The sequence below is a fragment of the Protopterus annectens genome, chromosome 2.part0, assembly GCF_019279795.1.
Source record: "Protopterus annectens isolate FY-2018-M chromosome 2.part0, PAN1.0, whole genome shotgun sequence".
Classification (NCBI taxonomy): Eukaryota; Metazoa; Chordata; order Ceratodontiformes; family Protopteridae; genus Protopterus; species Protopterus annectens.
The window spans coordinates 439,902,967-439,928,546 of NC_056728.1; the positions used below are offsets into that span (position 1 = coordinate 439,902,967).

The window sequence follows — 25,580 nt, forward strand, 5'->3', positions numbered from 1 at the left end:
CCTGTCCAACTTCAACGCAGAAACTTTTAACTATCAACTCTCTCTTGTTAATTGGTCTCACCTTTTCAATCTTCCTCTAAACGATGCAGTTAATGAATTTAACAACACTTTCCTAAATATATTAAACTCTCTAGCACCCATCAGGAAAATTAGGATCAAATCTAATCCTGCTCCCTGGCTTTCTAAAAATACACTTTGCACAATGAAACTTTGAGATATTGCTTGGAAACAATTGAAAAAGTCAAAATCTTCTTCTCTCTTCCTGAAATTCAAACAACTATGAAACCTTACCAAAAAACATTGTCAAAGACAAGAAAAACTATCAAGAAGTTCAATATTCCCACATCTCAAACCCTAAAAATGTTGGTACACTATGGGCAATATAATCCATCCGGGGAAACCTTCTACTCATAACTCATACTCTAATACAACACCTCTTGAAACAGCCACCCTACTAAATAATTACCTCCATAGACTCCCCAAACCCCTCCACCACCTGCCTCCGCTCAGCCTTCTCCCTTCAACCAATTTCCACTGCTTATATAAAATCTCTTCTACAGAAACTTAAACCTTGTTCTCCTTCCTTCGACAACCCCTCCCACCAATTTCTCATACTTGCAGCCAGTACTTTAGCTTACCTCATTTATATTCTTATCAACCATTCCATCAACATAGTCTCAGTCCCAGAAATTTGGAAGTCCTTTTATACATTTCCACTTCATAGTGGAGGCAACGCCACTGGCTCTTCCAATTACCAACCTATAACCATCTTCTCCCCTCTCTCAAATATCCTAGAGAAATGCATTCACAGACAACTTCTTAAACAACTCCGCCAAGCAAATTTGCTCACTCCCTTTCAACATGAATTTAGGCCCCATCACAATACATCCATAGCAATTGTATCCTTTATCCAGACTATAGCAGAAGCAAGAGTTAACAAACTAGTGTCATGCAGCTTCCTTGCCCTTTCCAAGGCATTCAACATGGTCTCTCACCCTAAGCTTCTTAATAAATTAACTGAACTCAATCTATCTGCATCCACTACTCTCTGGTTCTCTAGCTATCCTACTAACAGACAGCAATCTGTTAGATGGCAGACCACCTGCTCACCTTTCTTACCTATCCAAACAGGAGTACCCAAAGGATCCATTCTAGGACCCCTTCTCTTTAATATTTTTACTAACAATCATCACTCTGCCTGCTGAATCTCATCTCTGATCCAGTATGCTGATGATTCTACCCTTACTACCCTCTCTGATAAATCTACAGATCTTCTTTCCCTCACTCAGACTTCTTTCAACACCACCAAACACCGGCTAATCAATAACCAACCCATCCTTAACCCAAAGAAAACTAAGCATTTTTCCCTTCCAAAATCCCTGTCCAACCTTAAAACTTCCTTCACTGTGTCTTCTCTAGACAACTCTATCATACATGCTAGGTCCAATACCAAACTTTTAGGAATCACAATCGATGATCAACTGAAATTTGACCTTCATATCCAAAAATCTATCAAAAAAACAAAAAAAACCAATAAAAACTTGGTCTTTTGTATAGAAACAAAAAATTCTTATCCATCACCTCAATGAATTTAACGGTTCAAGCCTACCTTATCTTGTCTACTCTATGCTTCTCCTATTAAGAAAACAGCTTCAACAGAACCAAATCAGCTAACAAAGCAAATCAAAAGATAAATCCCAAAGCACAGGGCCCGAAGCCAGATGTTAAAATGTACAAAACTTTTAATAAGTCTCTTCTGGCAGCTGAGATTGGATGCTACCATATCTCCTGGGTTAAATGATAATATTAATATAGGATGTGTCCTGAAACTTAGAAAAGCAAAGCTTTGAATGAATATGATTTTGTTTTTGTATCTACTATTCATCTATTATTACACCATTCGTTTTTAACTTAAGTAATATATAATAGTTCAATAACAAGGAAAATGTGAAATGTTGATGTATTAAGTTTTAACATGTATTAGAATTTTTTCATGATTTTAAAGCAAAGTAATGGAATTTTAATTAATTGAAACTAATTTACTGGTCAGCTGACCAAGTAATGTGATATATAAATGTTAATGATACTGTGGTTTCTATTCATTCCTTGATAAAGCCTGGCAGGAGCCGGGTGAAAGCGCTTGGTTTATTATTGGTGTGTCGTGACTTATTAAAAGTTTTGTACATTCTAACATCTGGCTTCGGGTCCTGTGCTTTGGGATTTATCTTTTGCTATGCTTCTCCTATATTTACCCACCTCCAAGTAAATCTTTTAACCAAACTCTAACAAACTTATAACCAGACAGCTAGATTTGGCTGTAACCTCCCTTACAAATCTCATCACTGCCTTGCCCAAAAACAACTTCAGTGACTTGAATTCCCTAAACTATTGGAACTTTCTCAGCTACAGAGGACACATTTGCTACTTCGCAAACCTGCAGTCTGCTCCTCCCTGTCAACTCTCATATCCTTTTACAGACCTTCACAATCTCTTTGTAGCACTGACCAACAGCTATTTGACACCTACAGATCTAACAAAACAATAGGCAGACTACTTTATAAATGCTCTTATTTCTCAAACTTGGAAAAACCTCCCTACCAAAATATGTTCTATCCAAACTATCATTTCAAAAGAGAATTGAAGAGCTCCCTTGTTAACTCTCCCTCCTGCACCTCTCACCACCCTGCTATTTACTTAATCCAATTTCTGGACCATATTCTTTTTTTTTCTTTCCTGACTCAATTATCTCTTATTAATTCTAACACTGCAGTTCCTCAGCTGTACCGCTGACCTTTGCTCTACCTAAATCTTATCTTTTCTTTACCTTTACTACTATAACTCCCACCCCCCTTTTCTCAGTCCTTACACTCTTGATTTTCCTAAATTTTATTTCCCACCCCTACCCCTCTATTCAATACTTTCCCCTCTCCACCAATTCAATTCTAATCATTTATTTTTAGGGTTCTTCTTTATGAAGACCTACTGTAAACCTACAGGTTTCTACCAGTTGTTATCTTAAGCTATTGTATCTTTTGAATTTTTTTACGAATACTTGTTCCATTTTACTCACTGCATATATAGCATAAATGTATATAGTTATGCATCTAAATCCATATTATTTTAATGTTAACTTTTTTTTTTTTTGTTTCTTTGTGTGGAGCTTTTCTCCTCTGGTCTCCACTGAAAATGGGTTACCTGCCCAGTGGACTAACCCAGTTAACAAAAGATAAATAAATAAATAAAATACTTATGCTCAGTGTTTCCTAAACTTCATTAACAGTAATGCACTGAAGCAAATTGTAAACCTACCTACCTACTAGAAGCTATGATATCCTTGACCTGGTTCTTACCAACCTAACTCCTGCCTGCTCCCCACCCTGCATCTCCTCAGCTCTGGTAAAGTCTTAATTGACAGCTCTAATGGTACTGCCCCACTAGCAAATGAGACAATCTATAGGGATTTTGCCAAAGCAGACCTACTTTATCTTGTTGAATATCTACCCAAAATTCTCAATAATCCCTTGCACATGGACCCAACTGACAAGGCTGCCTCATTCACTTCTGATTTTTACCAGCACTTCAACAGTTGCAAAGAATTGTCAGTACCCATCCACACTAAACAGTGCTGTAAATTCAGGAATAAAACACTCTGGTATTAATAAACTGTACAATAAATAAAGAAAGGTTGCAAGAAATCCACAATTCATCATCTCAAAACTACAATGAAAATGTTAACAAATAACCTAAAACACTAATAGAAAATGTAAAGCAGAATATGGACTGAAGGCTGCTACAGATTCCAGAGGAAACTACAAATCTTTTTTCAGTTATGTCAGGAAAAACAAGGAATAGTGTCCAACAATGCACTGAGTTCATCCATAACACCTCCACACATTATGATCCCAAGGATACAGCTTGTGTATCAGCAGACAGACTTCTAAATTTCCCCTCCTAACCACATTGTCCCCTCCCAAGTTCCCTGAAAATTTAGTTTCCCCTGTAATCACATTGGAGCCTGTCTTAGAATCCCTGTAAAGGTCTAAAAATACTTCCATGGGGCCACACAACATGCCAGGCTACTTTCTCATCAGGGCCGAGTATGCACTATCTGAGCCTCTACTTAAACTCTTCAACCTCATCCTAGAGCAGCAAGTATGACTCCCATAAAGAAGGGTGGACCTTCCACACACCTGGGTAATTACGAATCCACCAGCTTCAGACTTGTTTATAAAGTCATGGAACATATCACAGCACATCTCATTTATGCAGACATAAGCAACTTAACTAATCTAGACCCCAGTCAGTTTGGTATTACGAAGGGCAGGTCCTCTCTCCTGAACCTAATAAACCTCTTCGAAAAGGTTAAAGGAACTCTGGGCAGTGGCCATTCTGTATACTGCTTATCTCAACCTGGCCAAGGCTGCTGACCCAGTCTCTTAAGCTGGTATCACTGCTGGACTGCAAACTGGCTAACAGATTCTAAATTGTTAAAGATGCTGGTTCCCTCAATGACAGTAAATCACAGTGGGGTGCCATAGGGATAAATTCTGTGTCGCCTCCTCTTTGGCATTTATTTTGCAGACATCCAAGCCAATATCCCAGAAATGTGGTTGACCAGGTTTACTGATGACTACAAAGTAGGCATCTTTGCCATCAGCTAATACAGAACAGCTCCAGCAAGGGCTGGAATATCCACGTACATAGTGTATCAACAACGGTCTCAAACTAAACAAAAAGTGCATCACAGTAGCGGTTGGCAGAAACGTTGTTCCCAGCTCATATACTATAAATAGTACTACTTTTCAAACAGATAAAGTCATGAGACCTAGGTACTGATATGCATAGCTTTCTCTCATTCACTCAATATGTTCCCACCACTGTCAGGAAATCTTTCGATCAGGCCAAGTTCCCCTTATCAAACCCATCACTGAATACAGAGCCCCCTTTGCTATGTACAAAGCCGAGCATGTCTTCAACTGGAAAGGCCCCGCAGATTTCTAACCAAGAAAACTAAAGGTCTTAAATCTTTAACCTACCCTGACAAATGGGCACAATTCTTATACTCAGTAGCTTAACAGTTTGCTGCGACGTGACCTGTGTCTTGCTTTTTGAGCCATGAAAAAACAAGTCTTATGTGACAAGCAGCCAAAAATACGTGGCTCTACAAACACCTGCAATAATTACTTAAATCTTCACCAACAAACAAAACTCAAATAACTCTTGTTTTAAACTAGACCATTTAGTATAAGAAAAAAACTGAAACAAGAGCAAAAGCAAAGCACAGACCAGTCCTTTCAACTCTTAGAAGATTCAAATTATTTATTGTTGATAAGCGCTTTCGCTAACAAGTAGCTTCATCAGATCATACACCATTTTACAAAAACATGTGGTATTTATGTCATATACGGAAGAAAAGGAAAATGGTTGGATAATTAGGTTAAGAGCAGATAAGGGCTTGGGACTAAATGACAAAGTGTCAATAAAACCTACATTAAGACAACGTAGGCATATAAAATAATATTTTCTATAGATTCTTTATATAAACACATTCTTTATATTTATATATTTATATATATGTATATATATATATATATTCTATATTTTTTATATATATATATATATATATATATATATATATATATAGATATTTGTTTATGTTTGGATTTATATGAATTTATATGCTTATTTCTTCATATATATTTAACATGATATAGTTCTATGATAGTTTATATATGTAGATATTTTTAATTGTGATATTAGAAGTATTTTTAAAATTTTTTAAATGAATTTATTTATATAAATAATAGTATTAATGATGCATACTTTTTATATATTTTTTCCCTATATATATACATATATTTTGAGCTTGGTTACAATAGAAATTTTACTGTGGGAAGGAAACTACAACCAATATAAACTATTTTTTAGTATGTCAAATGGTTAGTATTATTCAAATGTTAATGATTGGTTCTTTTGAATGGGTTGCCTGATGATGTATAGTATATAAATACCACATGTTTTTGTAAAATGGTGTATGATCTGATGAAGCTACTTGTTAGCGAAAGCGCTTATCAACAATAAATAATTTGAATCTTCTAAGAGTTGAAAGGACTGGTCTGTGCTTTGCTTTTGCTCTTGTTTCAGTTTTTTTCTTATAACAAACAAAACTCACTGGAGATAGTTTCCTAACTCGACATATTCCTAGAGTCTGGAACAAGTTACCACTACAAAGTACTACTTTGGCTACTGTTAAGACTAGTCTTGATGATTAGGTGGGCATACACAAATTTACACCAGCGTTACCATGCTGATTTGGGAGGTGAGCATTACTAAGTGCTTGAAAAGGGTGGCAAGAACTTTTGTGTTTGTCTGCTTAAAGGTGTATATAGTTAGGCATCTTATGGTCCCTGTGATCACTTGCCTGGTATGTTCCTATGTTCACATATATGCACTGACTACATGCAATTGTTTATTCTTAATTATAAATACTAAAAGAAAACTATAAGCCAGAATGCTATAAAAAAAATTCACAGTATGAAAGGGGCTCCATGACTAAAATCTGACAAATAACTGACACTTATAAATGAGATCAAATACTGAATTGGTGGGAGGGGCATTAAACCCAAACACCCCTTGCTAAATAAACGTACCAACACTGAGATAGCTATATTTTTGAGAACAGTGAATCTTGGCTGTAGGTGATTTGGTCACACTGACTACGTTTATCTGACACCCTGATTCCAAATGGTGGGAAAAAAATATAAAAAGGTTAATGACAACTGAAACATCGATCCTTAAAAGAAAAAAAAAATGAAGCAAATTACACATTTATAATGACTCCCTATTGAAATGTTGGCACTCGAAATGCCGAGTGCCAAGAAGCTGCCATAACAAGAAAAGACCGAAAACACAGAAGAGTGAACATCGAAAATCACTCTTCTCCTTTAAACTTATTTTTGCGGGCAGTGGGAGTGTGTGCAAGCCCACCCTACACCCCCTGAACCTGCATATTCCACAACTCTTAGTACCATCCCTGGGAGAAAAGGGAATATTCCAAGAAATGGCATCTTAGACTTAGTATATGCAAGGGCAAGTCCGATCTTTTGGCCATACAGTCTCTGTATTTTGGGAAGTGCTCTAAGCAGGTCCAGACATTTCTAATGGTTATTGTTTTAACACATTAAAGCATTTTTCATTAATGGCAGCCTATAATGATAAGGTCTGCAACAAATAGCAAACGTATGGTTATGCATGCAAGCTATAAGCAGTCATGCGCTATTTTTTCTCAACAGCAGCAGCAACACATAAAATTATTAAAAGACTCAAAAGAAAAAAACATGTCATAGAAAAGTATTTCTGTTAAACAACAAGACAGAGGAAATGACGTGATGTACAACAGAATGCTGTGCTTATAAAATAAGTCAAAACTGTGATGGAGAAACAATCCTCTCTTTCTAGTCAGTAATAAGCTTGTATGGGAATCAACACTGAAAGATTGTGTGAAATGCTGACACCTGCTGGTGAGCTGCAAGCACACTCTGCTTAAATACCTCAAAATATAAAAGACCAGCTTCATTAAAAAAAATATTTACTTTAACTGATCTTCAGGACAATTACAGCCAACATTTAGATAAATAAAGCTATGCTGTTCACCAGAAGGCATTAGCAATATAATTCCAGGACTGCCATAAGCCAGGTGGTTGTTCTTGGTACAGAAAAGCAGGAAACAGCTGGTGCGGCAGGAAAGGGGTGTACTGACTCATGAATCTCCCATAGGCATAAGAAACTAATTCAAGCAAGATGACTGTGAGCAAGGTTGGGAGGTGATACTGCATATGATGTGGATATGGGGCACTGGATAGCTAATAGAGAGAACAGATAATACGAGAAAGGGCAGGCATGAAAATGGGACTACACTGGGATATAAAGCTAAATGAAAGGGAGAACAAGCATGGGAAGAAATGGTTTAGCATAGTGGAGAGATCGTGCACTGTGAAGATATGAGACTGGAAACTGTCATCAGAAGGGTGGCCATGGATGGAGTGCAGATGTTAAAGCACAAAGAGGATAGCAAGCGAGTGATTTGGCAGTTGTAATAGGTGGAGCTAAAGGTCACCATGGAGAATATTTATGGGCCCAACAAGGAACAGCGAGGAGCTCTGGTAATGCTTCTTCAAGGCTAACAGAAAGATGCAGACAGAGTAGTGATAGAGGAGACAGACAAGTTTGTGGTGGTAGAAAACAACAAAATGTGTAGTCAAGATGAGTTGAAAGGAATGGGAAGGTAGAGATGTGTCGAGGGGAGCAACTGGAAAGGATTCATGCTTTGTAGGGACGACAGGAGTTAGACAAATAGGATTTTGTTAAGGAAGGATGGAGAGCAGGTTACCTGTATTAGGACAAGGAAGATGATGCTGGAGATGGTTTAGAGACTGACGCTGCAGTGGATTTACTGAGGGGAAGGTAAACAACAGAGGCTATGCAACATGGTTGAGGAATGAATTGAGAACAATGTAAAATTGAGGCTTGTGCCAAAAGGACTGCATGATGTAGAGGTTGGAGATGAGTGTACTGTACTTTGTCAACTAATGGGTGGAGAGATGATGTAGAATAGCCTGTGGACAAGGTCAAATGTCAGGAATGTTTATGCATCGGTTATGGGTCCTAAATTTTGAATGTAGACTAACAAAGAGCCATCAACTAATCTACACATCTACTCACTGCACTTACATGAATGTGTGCGTGCTCGAATATATACACACACATTGCACTCACACCCTAATATAGAAAGCACAGTTTCTTTCTTTCTTATGTGGGAATGGGCCTTATACAACAATATCACACTTGAGTTAAGTCCTGATCTGGTCCCAGAGCTGTGCAAACACTAGTTATATACTCCACAACAGAATATGTTTAAGTTTAGCATATGTCAAATCGGCACTTCACCATGTTGGCTATGACAATAAGGTCAGTAACCAACAGCATGCTGTGGTGACAGAGCTGGTCTTATTCACTATGGTTCTCCTATCTGTGCTGGACATTTTTTGTTTTTTTTGTGTGCGTATGAATGTATGTAGATATGTGTGTGTCTGTGTGTGTATGTACATATATATATACATATATATATATATATATATATATATATATATATATATATATATATATATGTGTGTGGGGGGGGGGGGGCTGTATATTTGTATTTACAAATTTTTTAAATATTCACATAAAAGCAATCTTTTTTTTTGAGAGAGAAGGAAAAATGATGAAAATGCATGTGGTGTAGCACACAGGATAACAGCAACCATAAGGCCATTGTTAGCTAAGCATGTGGAATTTGCATTAATATCATAAACTTACTGTAAATGATACCACCCACACAGACACAGAATCCACAGCTATCATCTTGGCTAGTAAATTAAGCTCTAATTTTACACCACCAACTATACTTTCACCCTCCCAAAACAGCTCAGGTTCAGCCCACACACACCGTCATTACAGAGTTTCAACCTGCATTTCCAAGAAAAAAAAACTTCACTGTACCACACAGCATTCCTGGCTGCTTACTGGTAAGCTTAAAGCATCACTCATCTAAACCTCTCCTAAACATCTTCACTGAAAGTCTTACCACAGGATATGTACTCGAAGAATGGAGAAACCACATAATTGTCTCCTTCCATAAAGGTGATCTCTCTCTGTTGAACCGGTTAAGTAGACTATTCAGTATTACTAGCTTTACCTTTAAAGCCAAGGAATATATTACTGTAAAAACAATAAGGACATACAAGATCTGCAGTCTCTAGACCCTTCACAGGTTGGCTTTCTTAAGTGTAGACTGTACTTTCTTAAACTTGTTAGCATATTTGAAAAAGTCAACAAAGCCATAGATGAACATCTTGTCCAGACTATTTTTTCTGGAACTAAGCCAAAGTACTTGACACCCCCCTTCCCCGCTCCAGTATCATAAATAAGCTTACACAACAATGTCAACCCCAGTGTAGTTTACTGACTGCTACTGGACTATCAAACATAACACAAACAGAATAAATGGTACTCTTTCCAAAATGTAACTAGAAGTGTCCCTCTCCTCTTTGGAATCTATTTCTGTGAAGTACAGGCAAATTCTAACCACCATTGACTCACTAAATTTGCAGGCTAGTAATTATCCTGAACTTGTCTCTTCAAATTCACTAACACTTTCAGCAAGGCTTTGATTGCATTAACAATTGGTGGTCTAAATCATTATCTTACCCTAAATTTAAGAATTGTAGTAAAGTCACCATTGGTAAAACTAGTACTCCTCAGCAGTATCACATAAATGGAATTCATCTTACGAGTGACACCATGATCCAGGATTTTGGAACTTGCATAGATAAACTGTCATTAAATCAGCACATCTCCAATACTGTCAGAAAACCCTTATACCTCTCATCTCATTTGTCTTGTACCCTTTCATAACTCCCCTTTACCCTTCTCTCATTTGCCCTATCACACAACACAATGATCCATTTGACAACTACAGCTCTGAACTCTCCAACAAGAAGATATAAAACGATAACCAAAATAAGCCTGTATTTAAAGAATCCCTCATTCATAACAACTAAAAACCCTGTCCTTATCTTCTGTGGCCTGTAGACTTCTGCAAGGTGATCTGTGCCTTGCCTTTCAAGCTACATCAAAACCCTTGCTACAGCCTCCTTTTCCTTAAAAAAGGAAAATTTCTCAGTTAACACCCATTTTAGAGATCTCAACAAGCCTTGACTTGGGGATTAATTCATTACCTAGCAACCCCCTCACCTATGGAACAAGCTTCCCCTACATATGAGACAGAGTAAAACCCCTAGCAATATTCAAACAAAATTCAGTTACATGAACTGATGGGATCCTGTAAACCGATGCCAAGAGTCACTGGCTAGAATCTTCTGACTATGTAGAACTAACTACTAAGCTACATTATTATAGCTCAGTCTCTCTTATTCTTTTCCTGCTTCTCTTTTCCTCCATTTTTGAAGGTCTCTCTGTTTCTCTTCTGCATTCTACCTACCAAACTAGCTCTACTTCTTAACATTTTCTGAAGGGTCAGTTCATCTTCAAAGGTGGTTCTTCTGTGGTACTGTCGGCTATACCTATGATCATTAAAATACCCAAGGCTTGTACAAAATCTTATTAACCCATAGGCCTTTTCCCTAGATCTGTCTCTGTTCAGGATTCTACTTTCTCTGTCATTTTTAAAGATATTAGAGCCTGGAAAACATCTAGAACCTTCAGCTGAATTCAGACAGCTCACCACAGGGTCTGCAATGGTGTTTCTGTATAGATACTGAAAGGCCTGTGCACTGTGTAGAATTCCTCAGCCTTGCAGAGGAATGGGGGTTGGCAAGTCAGTTTCAAGGACACCAACCATCAGTCATCCTCAAATGCCTGAAAAACAGAGAAGTCCACTACTGGCTTGAGTTCCTCTAACCTCAAAACGTCTAAGTACCTTTTCTTGGTACCAACATTTATCAATTAAACTATCTTATTAAGCTGAGATTTTCACAAGACATATCTTCCACGGTGATCTAGATAACACAATATATGTATCATCTCAGTAACAGCCTGATGGTGAAGACTGCTACACAGTGTAGGCTAACTCTTTCTATTTCTCCACTGAGAAGTCTTGGCTTCTATAAAAAAGTAGTTATGCACTTCACCATAATGTTCCATGTTTGTAGTCCATCTTGCCCTTCATTCTTACATATGGGTTCGGAGCCAATCCTTGGCTCAGACTCAGACGATTACAAAGCTCAAAGTCTCTCAGCTGGCTCGTGGCAAGGTAGGTATCCTAGTAAGAATCCCCAGATCTTGTTTGCTGCTGTCTGAAAAAGTGATAGAAGGTATTTCCACAAGGAAAAACATTGATGAAAGCTCTCCAACCCTATGGAAGATAGACACTATCTTGTCTCCAGATCCTCCAAAGATACAAGGACAGGGGTAGGTGGGTGGGTTCATAAGAATGAAGGGCGAGATGGACTACAAACATGGAAAGTTATGGTGAGTACATAATGTTCTGTAGTCCTATCTCACCTTCATTTCTACATATGGGACAGCATCCCTAGCACCTTTTTCTCGGGTGAATCTCGGGAATATACTCCTAAGAACCGTGGAACCAAAGGATGCTCTGCCCCTGGAGGCCAAATCCAATTTGTAATGAGCAATGAAGGTAAGAGGGGAAGCCCAAGTTGCTGCAGCGCATATACTGTCCATTGGAATTCTGGCTTGAAAAGCAGCATATGTGGATATAGGTCTGGTAGAATGAGCTTTAATTTTAAATGGGAGTTATTTGCTATTAGAAGAGTAAATAAGTGTTAGACAATTTGAAATTCAGTTTGATAACGTTATCTTGGAGACTGGCATACCTTTTCTCGTCTCTGAAAAAGATACAAACAATTGGTCTGATATCCTAAACTCTTTGGTTCTATGTAGATAGAACCTTAACTGTGTACATCAAGTTGATGGAACTTATATTCCGCTTTGTTTGAATGATTAGGAAAAAAGAAGGGCAGTTCAATAGTTTTATTCATATTAGGTTGAGAACAAACCTTGGTGATGAAGGACGGATTTGCACAAAGGGAAACTCTGTGTCTATGAAAAATCAAGTAAGGAGGTTTGACAGAGTGCTTGCAGCTCTGACACTCTACTGGCGGATGTAATGGCTACTAGTAAAATAGTCTTCCATGAAAGGAACTTTAAATCACAAGTGAAGTAAGTGTTGAAAGAACAAAATTTAGATCCCAGGGAGATATAGGTTCTTGAAAAGGAGGTCTTAGCAAGGTAGTGCCTTTTAAAAAAGATTGACATAATCTGTGAGCCATAAGATTAGGTTTATGTTGTCCCAAATGAAAATTGGAGAGAGCTGCTAATTGAACTTCGATTGTAGTAGCAGCTGATCCCTGATGAAAAAGTTCAGTAAGAAATTCTAACACTAAGGGAATGGAGGCTGTGTATGGATCTGTGTTTTTACTTCGTGCCCAGAGAGAAAATAGTTTCCATTTGTTAGTGTACAGTTTTCTCGTAGAAGGTTTGCGAGAAGACGTCAGGATATGTGTAACTACAGGGGAGAAATCATGAAGCCTGACTAGGGATGGAAGTGGAGCAGCCACGCTGTCAAGTTGAGGGTGTGAAGACAGGGCTGGAACGTGCCTGACATATGTGTCAGAAGGTCTGGTACTGGGTCCAGAGTGCATGGATCGTCCAGAAGGTGAGGCCCGAGAAAGGGGAACCTAATCTGACGAAGCCAGTAAGGAGTGATAAGAATCATTCTGCTTCCCAAGGTCTTTGCTTTTTGGATCACTTACGACATTATCGGAAAGGGAGGAAAGGCATAAAGAAGTCCTTCGGGGCAATTGTGGACAAGTGCATCTTTCGGTGTCTCCTCTGGGGGGGATAAGGGAAAAGTAGCTGCTGCATTTGGTGTTCATTGGGCTTGCAAACAGATCGCAGCAAGGCTGTCCCCATTTGCAGAAAATCTGTTCTGTGACTTTCAGATACAGAGAACACTCATGAGGCATCAAGACTGCCCTGCTGAGCTTGTCGGCTATCACACTGGTTGTCCCCGGGATATGCGCTGCAACTAGAAAGCGTTGGGAAGATATCGCCCACTGCCAAACATGATGAGCCTCTCGACATAGGGGGTAGGATCTGGTTCCCCCTTGTTTGTTTATATACCACACCACTGACATATTGTCTGATTGGGTTGCTATTGTCCCTAGAGGAAGAAAGTCGTGAAGTGATTGCAACGCTAGTAGCACTGCTCTCATCTCTAGGACACCGACATGCAAGTGAGCCTCGTATTCTTGCCATGTGCTTTGGACTGTCCTTCCTAGATAATGCCCCCCCACCCTATCTGGGAGGCATCCGTGGTCACAGAAGCAATGGGTTGGCGAGGAATGAATGGTGTCCCTATCATTAGTTGATTGGACTGGATCCACCAACAAAGGTCCTTTTTGCAAGATTCTGTTATTAAAATGGGATGAGACAGAGGCAGTTGCTGAAGAGAACACTGGGAAAAGAGTAGCCATTGTAGAATTCTCATATGTAGTCTGGCTAGCGGAACTAGAATTATAATAGAGGCCATGGTTCCTAGATGTTCGAGCACCGTCTTCGCTTTGACTTTGTGTTGGGGAAGCAGGCTGCATATTTGTTGTCTTAGATTTTGCATTCTTTCTGAGGGAAGGTGAGCCATCACTGTGACTGTGTCTATTTCTGCGCCTATAAAAGTCGCATATTGAGAGGGCGACAAGGTAGACTTTTCCCAATTTAAAGTAATGCCTAGCTGAGTGCAAACTCGGATGATTGAATCCCTGGCTTGTAGAAGTAGGTGCCTGGTGGTGGCAGTCAGGAGCCAGTCATCCAGGTACGGAAACACTTGGAATCCAAGACGTCTCAAGTGAACCATTACTACCGCCATGCATTTGGTGAACACCCTAGGGGCTGTGGTGATATCAAAGGGCAGAGCACGAAATTGGTAATGACTGGCTCCCAATCGGAAGCGTAAATGCCTCCTTGATGCTCTATCCATTTCTATGTGGTAGTACGCATCTTGGAGGTCTATGGAGCACATCCAATTGTCTTTCCCTAACAGAGGAAGTATAGACTGCAGTGTTACCATTTGGAATTTTGTTTTTCCCTAACAGAGGGCGTATAGACTGCAGTGTTACCATTCGGAACTTGGACTTCTTTACTGATTCGTTTAACTTGCTGAGATCCAAACTGGGCCTTCAGTCCCCTGTCCGTTTTGGCACTAAAATGGATCTGGAGTAAGTTCCGAATCCTATCTGGTCTGTGGGGATGGTTTGGATGACTCTTGGACTTTTATAGTTGCTTGATCCCTGTGATTGGGTGGAACATCTGGGGTTTTCTTGGTGGGATGGGATGGAGAAGAGAAGGGTATGGAGTATCCTCTGGAAATTATTCTTTGTACCCACTTGTTTTGTGTGATGTCGTGCCAGGCATCTGGTACAAAGATAAACGGCCCCTGACTGGCTCCAGAGAAGCGCAGTCGGGCCTCACTTCAGGAGCACTGATAGGGACGTCCACGAAAGGAATCGCGGCCACCCTGGTTTTGCAGACCCCCCCCCCCGCCTCTAATGCGACGTCTACCATTACTTCCTCCTCCTCTGCCTCTGGAGAAGGAATCACCTTTTGCGTCCGGGACAAATCTCGGAGATTTCTTGAACCACATTTTCCCGCCTCTCTGACTCACAGGGTATGGTCTAGAAGGGATGGAAAAATGTACTCCCATGGCAGAGAGAGTTTTCCCTTCCTGCTCGCATCTGGTGAGTGTGTCTTTTACCTTTGGTCCAAACAGAGAGGAACCGTCAAAGGGGGCATTGGTAAATGTAGATCTGAAGGGCTCCACAAAATTACATAAGCGCATCCAGGAGTGTCTCCTAAGTGAAACTCTTGAACCGGCTGCGCTACTCGCTCCATCCGCTACATAAGATATCAGCCTCGTGGAGGAATTAACAATGGAGGTTAAGGTAGACAGCTGAGCAGTAACCTTCTCAGGGACTCCTTCAGTTAAAGTACCTTGGAGAGCATCTCCTAGCTCCTTTAGGAAATCTCTTTGAAACCTAGTGAAATGGGTGAGGTAATTCAGCGATCTGAGTGTAAAAGCTGCTGAAGAAAAGATACGCTTCCCGTATCTGTCCACTGTCTGAGACTCCTTGTTCGGTGGGTGGACAGATGAGGAAGTTTCCGTTAGTTCCCTCTTTGTAGCTGCTGCCACCACCATGGCATCTACAGGCATACCTTTAGTCAAAAACTCTGTCTCTTTGGGTGCTGAATGAAATTTGATGGGCCTTATGGGGACTGGTTCCATGGTATCAGGAGTTTCCCACACCTTTTGAATGACTAAATCTAACAGCTCATCGAAAGGTGGAGACACCCAAGAGGTTGAAGGTTGAGACCTGAAAGCCTTCATGTACACTGACTCCTCATCAGAAGGGATGACAGTGGGCCAGCCGCCTCTCTGTTTCAGGATCTCTAGGATATCTACGAAGGACTCTTCTGACTCCTCGAGGTCAGTGTGAGAGGTGATGGACTCATCAGGGGAGTCCACATGCTTCCTCTTGCAAGTTCTCTTCTGAGGGCGCTCCTCAGAAGGGCATTCTGGGGAGGTCTCGGAAGACTGGGGGCCACCCAATGGGGGCTCCTGTCATGAGAGAGAGATGGTGCTGAGACAGAGGTTGGAGCTTGAGGGGGAAGAGCATCAGTACCCTTGTGTGGAGCTGAAGACAGACAGCATGCTCATCATCTCGAAGGCAGATCTCTCCAGCTCCGAGGACTTCCAGTTCCAAGGAAGCGTAAGTAGCCCTTGGCTCCAGAGCGATCGGCTCTGAGATAGATGCAGGATCCAAGCTCAGCCGAGATGACGCACCAAGAGGTAGGCTTGGAACTGAAGAAGTTCGGGTCCGAGCATCCCTGTCGGGGCTGACTGGTGAGCTTTGGGCTCCTAGACACCAAGGACAGCACCGAAGGTGTCGGAGTGGGGCTCCGCTCCGAGACAGACAGACAGTAGAGGTACTGGAACTGATGGTTCCACAACAAATGGCACCAATAGCTCTGGCTCTGAAGGACCGACATGGCCTGGAGGAGGAACAGAGGCAGATAATATGGCCTTAGACGGCTCCGGAACCGACTGGGTCTGAGCCGGCAACAAATTTGCTAGTGCCGACTTCAAGAGTCTAAGCACCACTTTCTCGACATCCTCCTCAGAAAGGCTCTTGGAGGATCTGGAAGACAAGGTAGGTGATCGAGATATCTGTAAAATCTGTGATCTGAGAGTAGGGGACTCCGGTAATAAATCCTTAAACTGATTCTGAAGTAAGTGTTCAGTAGTCGGCTCTGAAAAACTTGGGGCCGAGACTGGAGTGTCAAGGTCAATAACCTCGACCGGCTCCGAAGGCAGAGGAGCCGAAGAGGTATAAGGTTTATCCAATTTAGTAATTTGTTTGTGGAGGTCCAGATAAAACAGTCGGTGTGGGAGACTGGATTTTGACCGACTTAACTTTCTCTTTTTTTGAACAGGGAGACCTGGAATGAGTCGATGAAGAGCTGGCTAAAGCCTCCTCAAAGGAAGGTTTAAGGAGAACTTTCAAGATCAATTTGTTCTTCCTTTCCTGGAGAACCTGAGAACTAAAAGAGTGGTAAAAGGTACATGTCTCCTGAAGATGTATGGCTCCTAGGCAGTAAACACAAATACTATGTCTGTCAGTCAGGGACATTTTTTGAGAACATTTAAGGCACTTTAAAACCTGAAGGTTTATGATCTTTACATTCTTTACACATAATAACACAGAGGCAATCACAAAAAGGTAAACATAGAGGATGATAGGAAGAGAGGACAAGGTCATCTAATTTAAATGGGCCTAGCCCTGCTCAAGAAAACACTACATGCAAAAAAAAACAACAGAGGACAAGGTCCTCTAACTTAAACAGGCTTAGACCTGAAAACGAAGGTAAGGCGAGATAGGAACAAACAAGCAAGCAATCGACAAAAGCTGGAATGGGTCCTGGCTAAAAAATGCACCTAAATTTTAGTAATAACTAGCACATGGAAAAAAGGATACCAGAGGGAAAACAAGGCCTGCGGAAGCAACGGCCAACACTTTGCAAGAACAATTTGCAGTAAAAGTTAGAAAAACACACTAACTACTACTACTAGGTAACAACAGTAAGTTATTAATTATTAAACTAACTATTATAGTCAAAAAAGAACCACAATAACAATTTAAAATAAGCAAAATATCCAACTTAGCCACAGCCAAGAAAGAGAGCACTTCAACTCGTAGACGTGGCAAACGAGATCTGGGGATTCTTACTAGTGCACTATGGGATACCTATCTATCCACGAGCCTACTGAGAGACTTTGAGCTTTGTAATCGGCCGAGTTGGAGCAGAGGATCAGCTCTGAACCCATATGCAAGATCGAAGGCGAGATAGGACTATAGAATATGAGGAATTCCTCTTATGTTTAGCCTGTTTAGAGGAGGCAGGCAGCAAACGGTTCTGTACAGCTGCCTTCCAGTAAAAGGACATTTTCTTAAAGTCCTGTAAAAACAGGTTCATTTAGAATGTCTAGGGCTGGGAAGAGGCCAGTGTTTAAGGGAGTACACTACTGATGTGCAAATGGCTCCAGGGATATGGACCTATGGTGTGTACAAAGCTCTCCACAGAGCTATCTTAACTGACATGACATTCTACACACTTATTGAACACGGACTCAAGATAGCCTGCATCTTTTCTACTCAGAAGTACCCTCTGGTCAGAACAGAGGCCTTGCAAATGTAATTTCAGGAGTACTAACCATCTACAGTTTAGCCCAGGATGATGTGCTTGCAAATGATCACATGTCCTCCTCTAAAGAGACCAGACAGGCTGACAGGATTGTTGGATACCATTAGCAGGGACTGGAGAACCACAACTCTGGTTGTGGTATCCTTAGACCGACCACACAATAAAGAAAACAGCCTAATGCTAACATCCTTTTTGGAATGCCTCTCTCCTTCAACCTCTTTATGGCAGCAGTCTCTTTTGTGCTCCTCCTTTGAAGGCAGAGGTACCCTTGAAGACATTAACTGTTTTGTAAGTATTTATTTCTGCATCAATCATGCACTTGGCATGATCTCCCTACTTTTTCAGATTTTCCTGGTAAAATATGTAAACATTTGGCAATCACTTGCTAGATGAAACTCTCCTACACAAACCAAGCACTCAAAATGGGAATCCTTACATGAGACTTAGCATGAATGTTTACAGTGGCTATTCAGGTCTGCTCAAGGAAAAAACACAGCTGCCTTGGAAATTTCACCAGCAAAGCAAACACAAGCCAAGGTCTGAACAGAAGTGCAGTAAAAAAAAAAAGAAAAGAAATGCTACCCAACAGAGCATTTAGATCCTGGAAGTAATAGATTTGGAAATGGAGCTACATCTAATTATCCTGAACTTTCTCAAGGAGAATTGCTTACACCTTTTAATCAGAGAAGCAAGGGTGCATCTTTGTGTTGGGAAGATGATGAGCCACCTACGTGGGTAATCTTCTGGTAACCTTCTCCTTTAAACTCCTCAAATCATCAGATGTAAATATCACAGAGTTCAAAGATTTCAGATACACCAATCTCTTGCAATTCTCTGAAGTCATCTCAAAATTCAAGCAGAACTGTAACCCCAAAAACACTGAGAAGGGGAGTAGTTATGCAAACACATTTATCTGTATGAAGCACAGAATTTATTAACCTGACAGTTCCTACCAGAATCAAACAAAATGTGAAGTTCAAGAATAAACCAGGCCAGTGTTCCACATGTAAAAATAAACACTACAACAAAAGAAAAAAAATAGCTTCTTAAAATACACAGCAATAATAAAAATCCACAAATCAAAAACATCAAAAATTAAAGGTACTGAAAAATACCAGTAAGACAAAAGCATCTCATTAACTTAGAAGCAAAGGATAACTGCAAATCCTTTTTTTTTTTTTTTTTCCCCCTGTACCTACATCAGGAAGTTGAGAAAGAACACCCAACACTGCGCTGAATATATTCAAAATGGCACCATCTATTTGGATGCAGTAGGTATTGCAAATATATCAGCTAACAAATTTAGTGTAAATGCCACTCCTGAGTCAGGTACTTAAAACCTACATATTTCAAAGAATCTCACCCCCCCCCCCCATTACAAAAGAACACTCACTAAAGGTGCTTTTCACAACAAAAAAAAAATCGTCCATGGATCTTCATAACATACACTGTTGCCTGCTGAACAGTGTTAAGCATGCATTGGTGGCTCCACTCCTACAGCAATTCAACCAGAGTTAAGCTACTAGCCTTGTCCTAGAGGTATGGTGTACAGCAGCTGTGATGCCATTACACAAATTTGGCTCCATCACGGACCCCATAAAAAACAGACCCATTCACCTGTTGAGTCTCATTCACGAAGCCATGAGAACAGGTCAAAACTGATATGAAAAACAACAGCATTAAAAACCTTATAAGACTTCACCCATAGCAGTATGGCTTTTTTTTTTAGAGAAAATCCTGACTAATGAATCTGGTAAACATATTTGAGAGGGTAACATAAACCATGGACAGGAGTCATGCTGTCCATACAACATATCTTGACCTTGTCAAAGCATTTGACATCATACCATATGCTATCATAATTACAAAGTTAAACATTTTCCAAACTGATCCCTATATAATTAGGTAAACAGCAAAGTGACTGTGGGGCATGAAGGTAACCAGTGGAATCCCTCAACAATCCATACTAGGTCCTCTACAATTCATCATATACTTCTCTCATCTCCAGATGAAAAAACAGAATCTCTGGCTAACCAAGTTTGCAGATGACTGCAGACTGGGTGTCATCCTTAAATCCTTTTAGATTTGCAGAAGCTACAACTTGAACTTACATATGTTGGTAACTGGAGCACAAAAGACGGACTAAAACTAAATGTTAAAAAAGTTTAATATTGTCCCGTTTGGTGAAAAAAATCTCTCAGCCCAGCTTACAGTACAGACAACGCCCCACTCCAAAATGAAGATGTGAGAGACCTTGGAACATGGGTACATAAGCCAGTCTCCTTTAATTACATTGCAACAGTGGTTAGGAAATCCTTCTATCTGGCACAGCTGACTATAAAGGGCATCTCCTCTACAGCCAAAGAAGTCCTTACCCCTCTAAAACTGGCACTCATCAGGCCCATTACAGAATACAATGCCCCCTTTTAGGATACATCTTACTTGAGATATTAGGTATATGGAAAGACCCTAGAGTTTCCTACAAAAAAAATATCACAGACCTAAAAGACCAGGGCTACCACGAGAAGCTGGTGACTCTCTCCCTGTATTCAGTACCATATTGACTCCTTAGGGGTTATCTATGCCTTGCTTTTTGGACCATTAGCGATCTGGCAGACCAAGACAACTTGCATCTCCATAAATCAAACAGTCCAGTGAACACTGGGACTAGAAATGTGAACCTGCTTGAGCAGACATGGTGGAGAGAGGGATTTGTCATGAATGACTACCCCTTCGCTGGCACAAACTTCCACTCCATATAAAGCAAAGTGACACATTACTTTTCTTCCAAACAAAAGGGTTAGACAATTGGATGGGTATTCACAAATTCATTCTGACTAGCCTATTTCTCCTTGAAGGATAAGATCTGAATGTGTACTAGGAAGAAAAAAGTGGCTACATGGGTCAGCTGCCTTGTATTTTCTGATTCTATGTCCACAGAGCTCTGGGAGTGAGGCTAACCTGCTGGGTATCTGCCTGCACTGAATTGCCATATGCCAGGAATTTGTCTGCAACAGTGATCCATATGAATAACAGGTAATGGAGCAATTAACAAGAAGGTAGTAAATAGACTTTTAGCTTCTCCCCAACAAACAGTCTGGTATCTAGAAGGGACATATAAGGCAAGTGGCTCCAAACTGCACATGAGAATTATGGCCAAGTCCTGGAAAGCAGCAATGGCTTTTGGATCCAAGAAGTCTAAGAGTACTATAAGTATCTATGAAAGCAATTAGAACAGCCCCAGGAGATTTAGTCACTGAAAGTATATTAACCAAAAGGATCAGAAATATGAGGATTATCTTGTCTGTTGTTGTTTTCTTTCGGCTTTTCCCGGTTAGGGGTCTCCACAGCGGAACTCCGGTCCGCTAATGATCTGCAGTACATTTTTTATGATTATCTTGTCTGTAATGGAGCTTAAAGGACAGTCAACAACATCTTCAGTTCAGTGGACTGGATAGTTACTCGGAGGTAGTCGATATGCCCATCACTGAAAATTAGTATTTTAGGCTTTGGGTCTCCGGTTGGTTAGAATGTTGCCAAAGCAGTAGACCCAGAGATTAAAAGTGCACTCTCTATGCTTTGAAGTGCATATGATGAATGCAGTCATTGGTTGGAAGCTTAGAAAGTTAACTAGAATTCTATAAGATATACCTTCTAAGGAACAAAACTCAGTAACTTGGAGGGCAAGTTGCTGGACAATTTACTTCTCCAAAAAGTTTTTACATTTGGAGGGCTACAGATACAGTCTTGCATAACAATCTTGCTGTTTATAAGGACAAGCAGTTTTGTTACTGCAATGTATGGAACTAAATATTACTACTGGTGAAGTCACTGGGGACAGCAAAGTTGGGAAAGCTAGGGTGATCTCCCTGTCATATACAAAAGACTGACAATGCCTAAAATCAAGTAAAATTAAAGACGGGGCCTAAAATTACACAGTATTCACTTTATAAAACTGATAATTAACTTGATATATAAATCCAACCAAAAAAAGGACAGATGAGGCTCCTAGGAGAATGTCCTGAAATTCTACCAGCTGTACCTCAGTGGTGCTGGAGGAACACACAGCTGTACAAATATTAAACTACTTACTGATCTGACCTCTAAAGCCCTCAAAAATATGTGCCAGGTTTACTATTTGAAATCATTTAGGCAAAAAAAAATCATGGCTGAATGAACCAAAGAATTCAAGCTCTGTGGCAGTATTCCTGTAAAGAGACAGAAGAATTTCTACAGCCAGAAAAATTTGTGTGGAGATGGCACAGAAGTCAGTTTTGGCCATTCAGTCAAATCCAAGTTTCCCACACAGAAAAAAGCAGTTAGAAATTACCATTAAGAACACTTTTTAAAACATTACTTTAATGTGAAAACCTTTAAACTCTCCACATTGCCAGTGCACACTGTTATTTACTATAATCAGTTTTGGGCCACAGCACCTCAAGGGAATGAGAAAATGGCCCTCTCAGCAACTCTTATCCGCTGGCTAATTTTTTAGGCAAGAAAATGTTTATATGAAATATTATATTTTAAATTGATATTTAATAAGAAATGTGCTAAAAACAGCTATAATGTAGTTGGAAGCATGTTCCTATTTCACAGAAATTCACTGCTACAAGTTCACATTCGTTTATAAGTTAAGAGTACTGTGTAAAGTTACAAGTATAAAACAAAATATTCTATGACAGGAAAACAGCTTAGTCATGCAGAAACTCAAGAAACCCTGAAATAAGTAAACAAAAAATGTAGCAGTGCCATGTTGTATGACATCTAATCTCTAACTCTTAATATCTTTTGAACAGGTTGTAAGAGATCTGAAATTCTTCCCAGCCACTATACACTGTAAGAGCATTGCTTTTTACAAAAACTTGCTAAACAGATTATATATTACCAAAAGTATTACGGTGCACTGAAGACCTTCACTGTTTTCCTTAAGCATGAGCATCTTTTCACAAGTAAAACACAATACCGCTAACAAAGTTCATTAAAAAAAGGGCAGAAAAATAAGTGATGTTGGAAAGCTACCTTCATATAGTAAAGAAAACATAATCCGCATGACTTGTATCTGAATGGAAACTGCACAAGCTCTCCCAACCCAAGTCTGAGGTGGTACCTGTGGTGATGAAAATTTGGAATGGATTCCTTCCTAGATGGCCGCTGATACACAAAAAGCATATCATTCATTTTTTTGTGCATCTCTACCCGTGTGTGTCATATGTTTCACGTAGCCAGTGAAACTTATTTTTTTTTATATTTTTTCAAACTTCCAAAATATAAAATTAAGCCATACGCATTTATGGCTATACAAGCAAAAATTAAATTTCCAAATACAAGAATATTGCAAGAAGTCCTGCCAATTATTATATCATTTTTAATTTTTCCACAACTCACTAATTTGAGGCACATACAAACTTGCCACTGGTTTACACTACCTGTCAGACGCACAGTTACATATCACATGGCTTTCTAAATGCTTATGTAAATTCTTCAGAGTATTAACTTTCATTCTAACGATTTAGTCAAATACATATAGTGTGTAGTTTTCCTTTTAGTTCTTAAAGCATCCTTATCAGATTAACATAGTTAATATTGTGTATTAAAAGTAATTTCAGGAAAAAAAATAACTAAAGTTGGCTTTCTGCAATTTTAACAAACTCTCTTGCTATTATTGTCAATAAACCGATCCTCAGCCAGACATACTGGAAAAGGAACTCTAAACAGGACTAAATGCGTTACTATGAAACTATCCAACCACAAAGCCTAAGCAAAGCTCTGGATGTCTTTCCAGAATTTAATAAGCAATTCATAGTCACAGAACGATTTTTTGATCAGCTCTTTGCTTATTTAATCTGCAACAAAGATTACAGCCAACATTTATTTTCTCAGTTCTATCCATCCATCCACATCCTCTTCTCATTTCTGCATATAGGGTCGGGGGTGTCGCGTTCAAATTTTATAAGGAGTAAAACATGTTCTGTGTAAGAATTGCCATGTGTAAGCTTCACAAAATAAGGCTGATTTACTAGATGATTTTAAAAATGTACTTGCAACTATTTCATTGAAATGTGAAGTCTGCTACAAGAAATTTGAAATATCTCAGTGGAATGAGTGTTTTATGTGATGAACATATATAAAGATCTGAGAAAATGGAATTGGATGGAAGAATTATCTGTCAACACAGAATGCATATATTTTAATATATTACAATACTTTTAACTTTTCTTTTTATAATTTTGCATTTGTGTAGTAAGGTGACATTTTACACAGAGAAACAATCTATTGCTCCCACAGTATTTATGTATGATGATGAATGTAGATTACAAGATAGTTTCTTTAAAACAAGTAAACCAAGAAATAACACTTTCTTCCCAGCTCATCATTATTAATACATCTATCTCATATCACTATGATTCTTGGAGGACGACAGTACACTGCTATGGCAACTTAACAGATACGGCTTCTGAATAAGTGGTTTTATAAGGACTGACTACAGTTCAGGAAAAGTGTGAACATAATGGGAGAGAGACACTACACACAGGTTTGATGCAAGAAACAGAAATGGAAGAATTGAACTGCATGGTTTTCAAATTAAGCAGGAAGTCAAAGTACAAAATGCACCAAATCTCCATTTTGTTAGTTTATTCTTACGTCCACAGTTATTACCAGCATTTCTCAATACAGTTATCAGAACATTAACAAGAACATATCTCACCAGTTAGTAGAGCTAGCAAATGTTTTTTAAGTGACACTATTATACATAAAAGAGAACAGACAGATCTTCAAGTTAATAGCACTGACCCATAAAATAAAGTTATCACTAAAAATAAGTGAATCTCAAAAAGAAGTTTGTGAGGCTTCCAGGTTGAAGACTGCTTCAAACAAACAACGTTCTCCATCGTTAACATAGGTACCATCACGTCAGTTTTGTCTCATCCTGGTTTAGCAGTCTCATTCATATACACACACACACACAGTCAATTGTGCTGCTGTGCTGTGAGCACAATTCACAATTAACATTACAATGAATGAATGAAGCTTCGCCAGTCATTAAACTTCATTTATTGGGGGAGGGGGGGTTACAGTAGAGTTGTTACTTGCATCACCAGGGTGCAAATGGCACATATGTACTCTATGTAGGTCCATGCAGTTCTGCTTAATGTTATGAAACTTGCCTAGTGCAAAGTCTCAAAACCTTGTACACCTTTTTTTTAGTACAACGGAGGCCACTGAGAAGCAACTTGTGCCTT

At 39.5% G+C, this 25,580-nt stretch overlaps 1 protein-coding gene across 1 annotated transcript in view; it reads right to left on the minus strand.

Moving 5' to 3' along the window:
- LOC122793121 (guanine nucleotide-binding protein G(q) subunit alpha) overlaps positions 1–25,580 on the minus strand; it is a 2,223,046-nt gene that overhangs the window by 675,502 nt on the left and 1,521,964 nt on the right. The window lies entirely within an intron of this gene.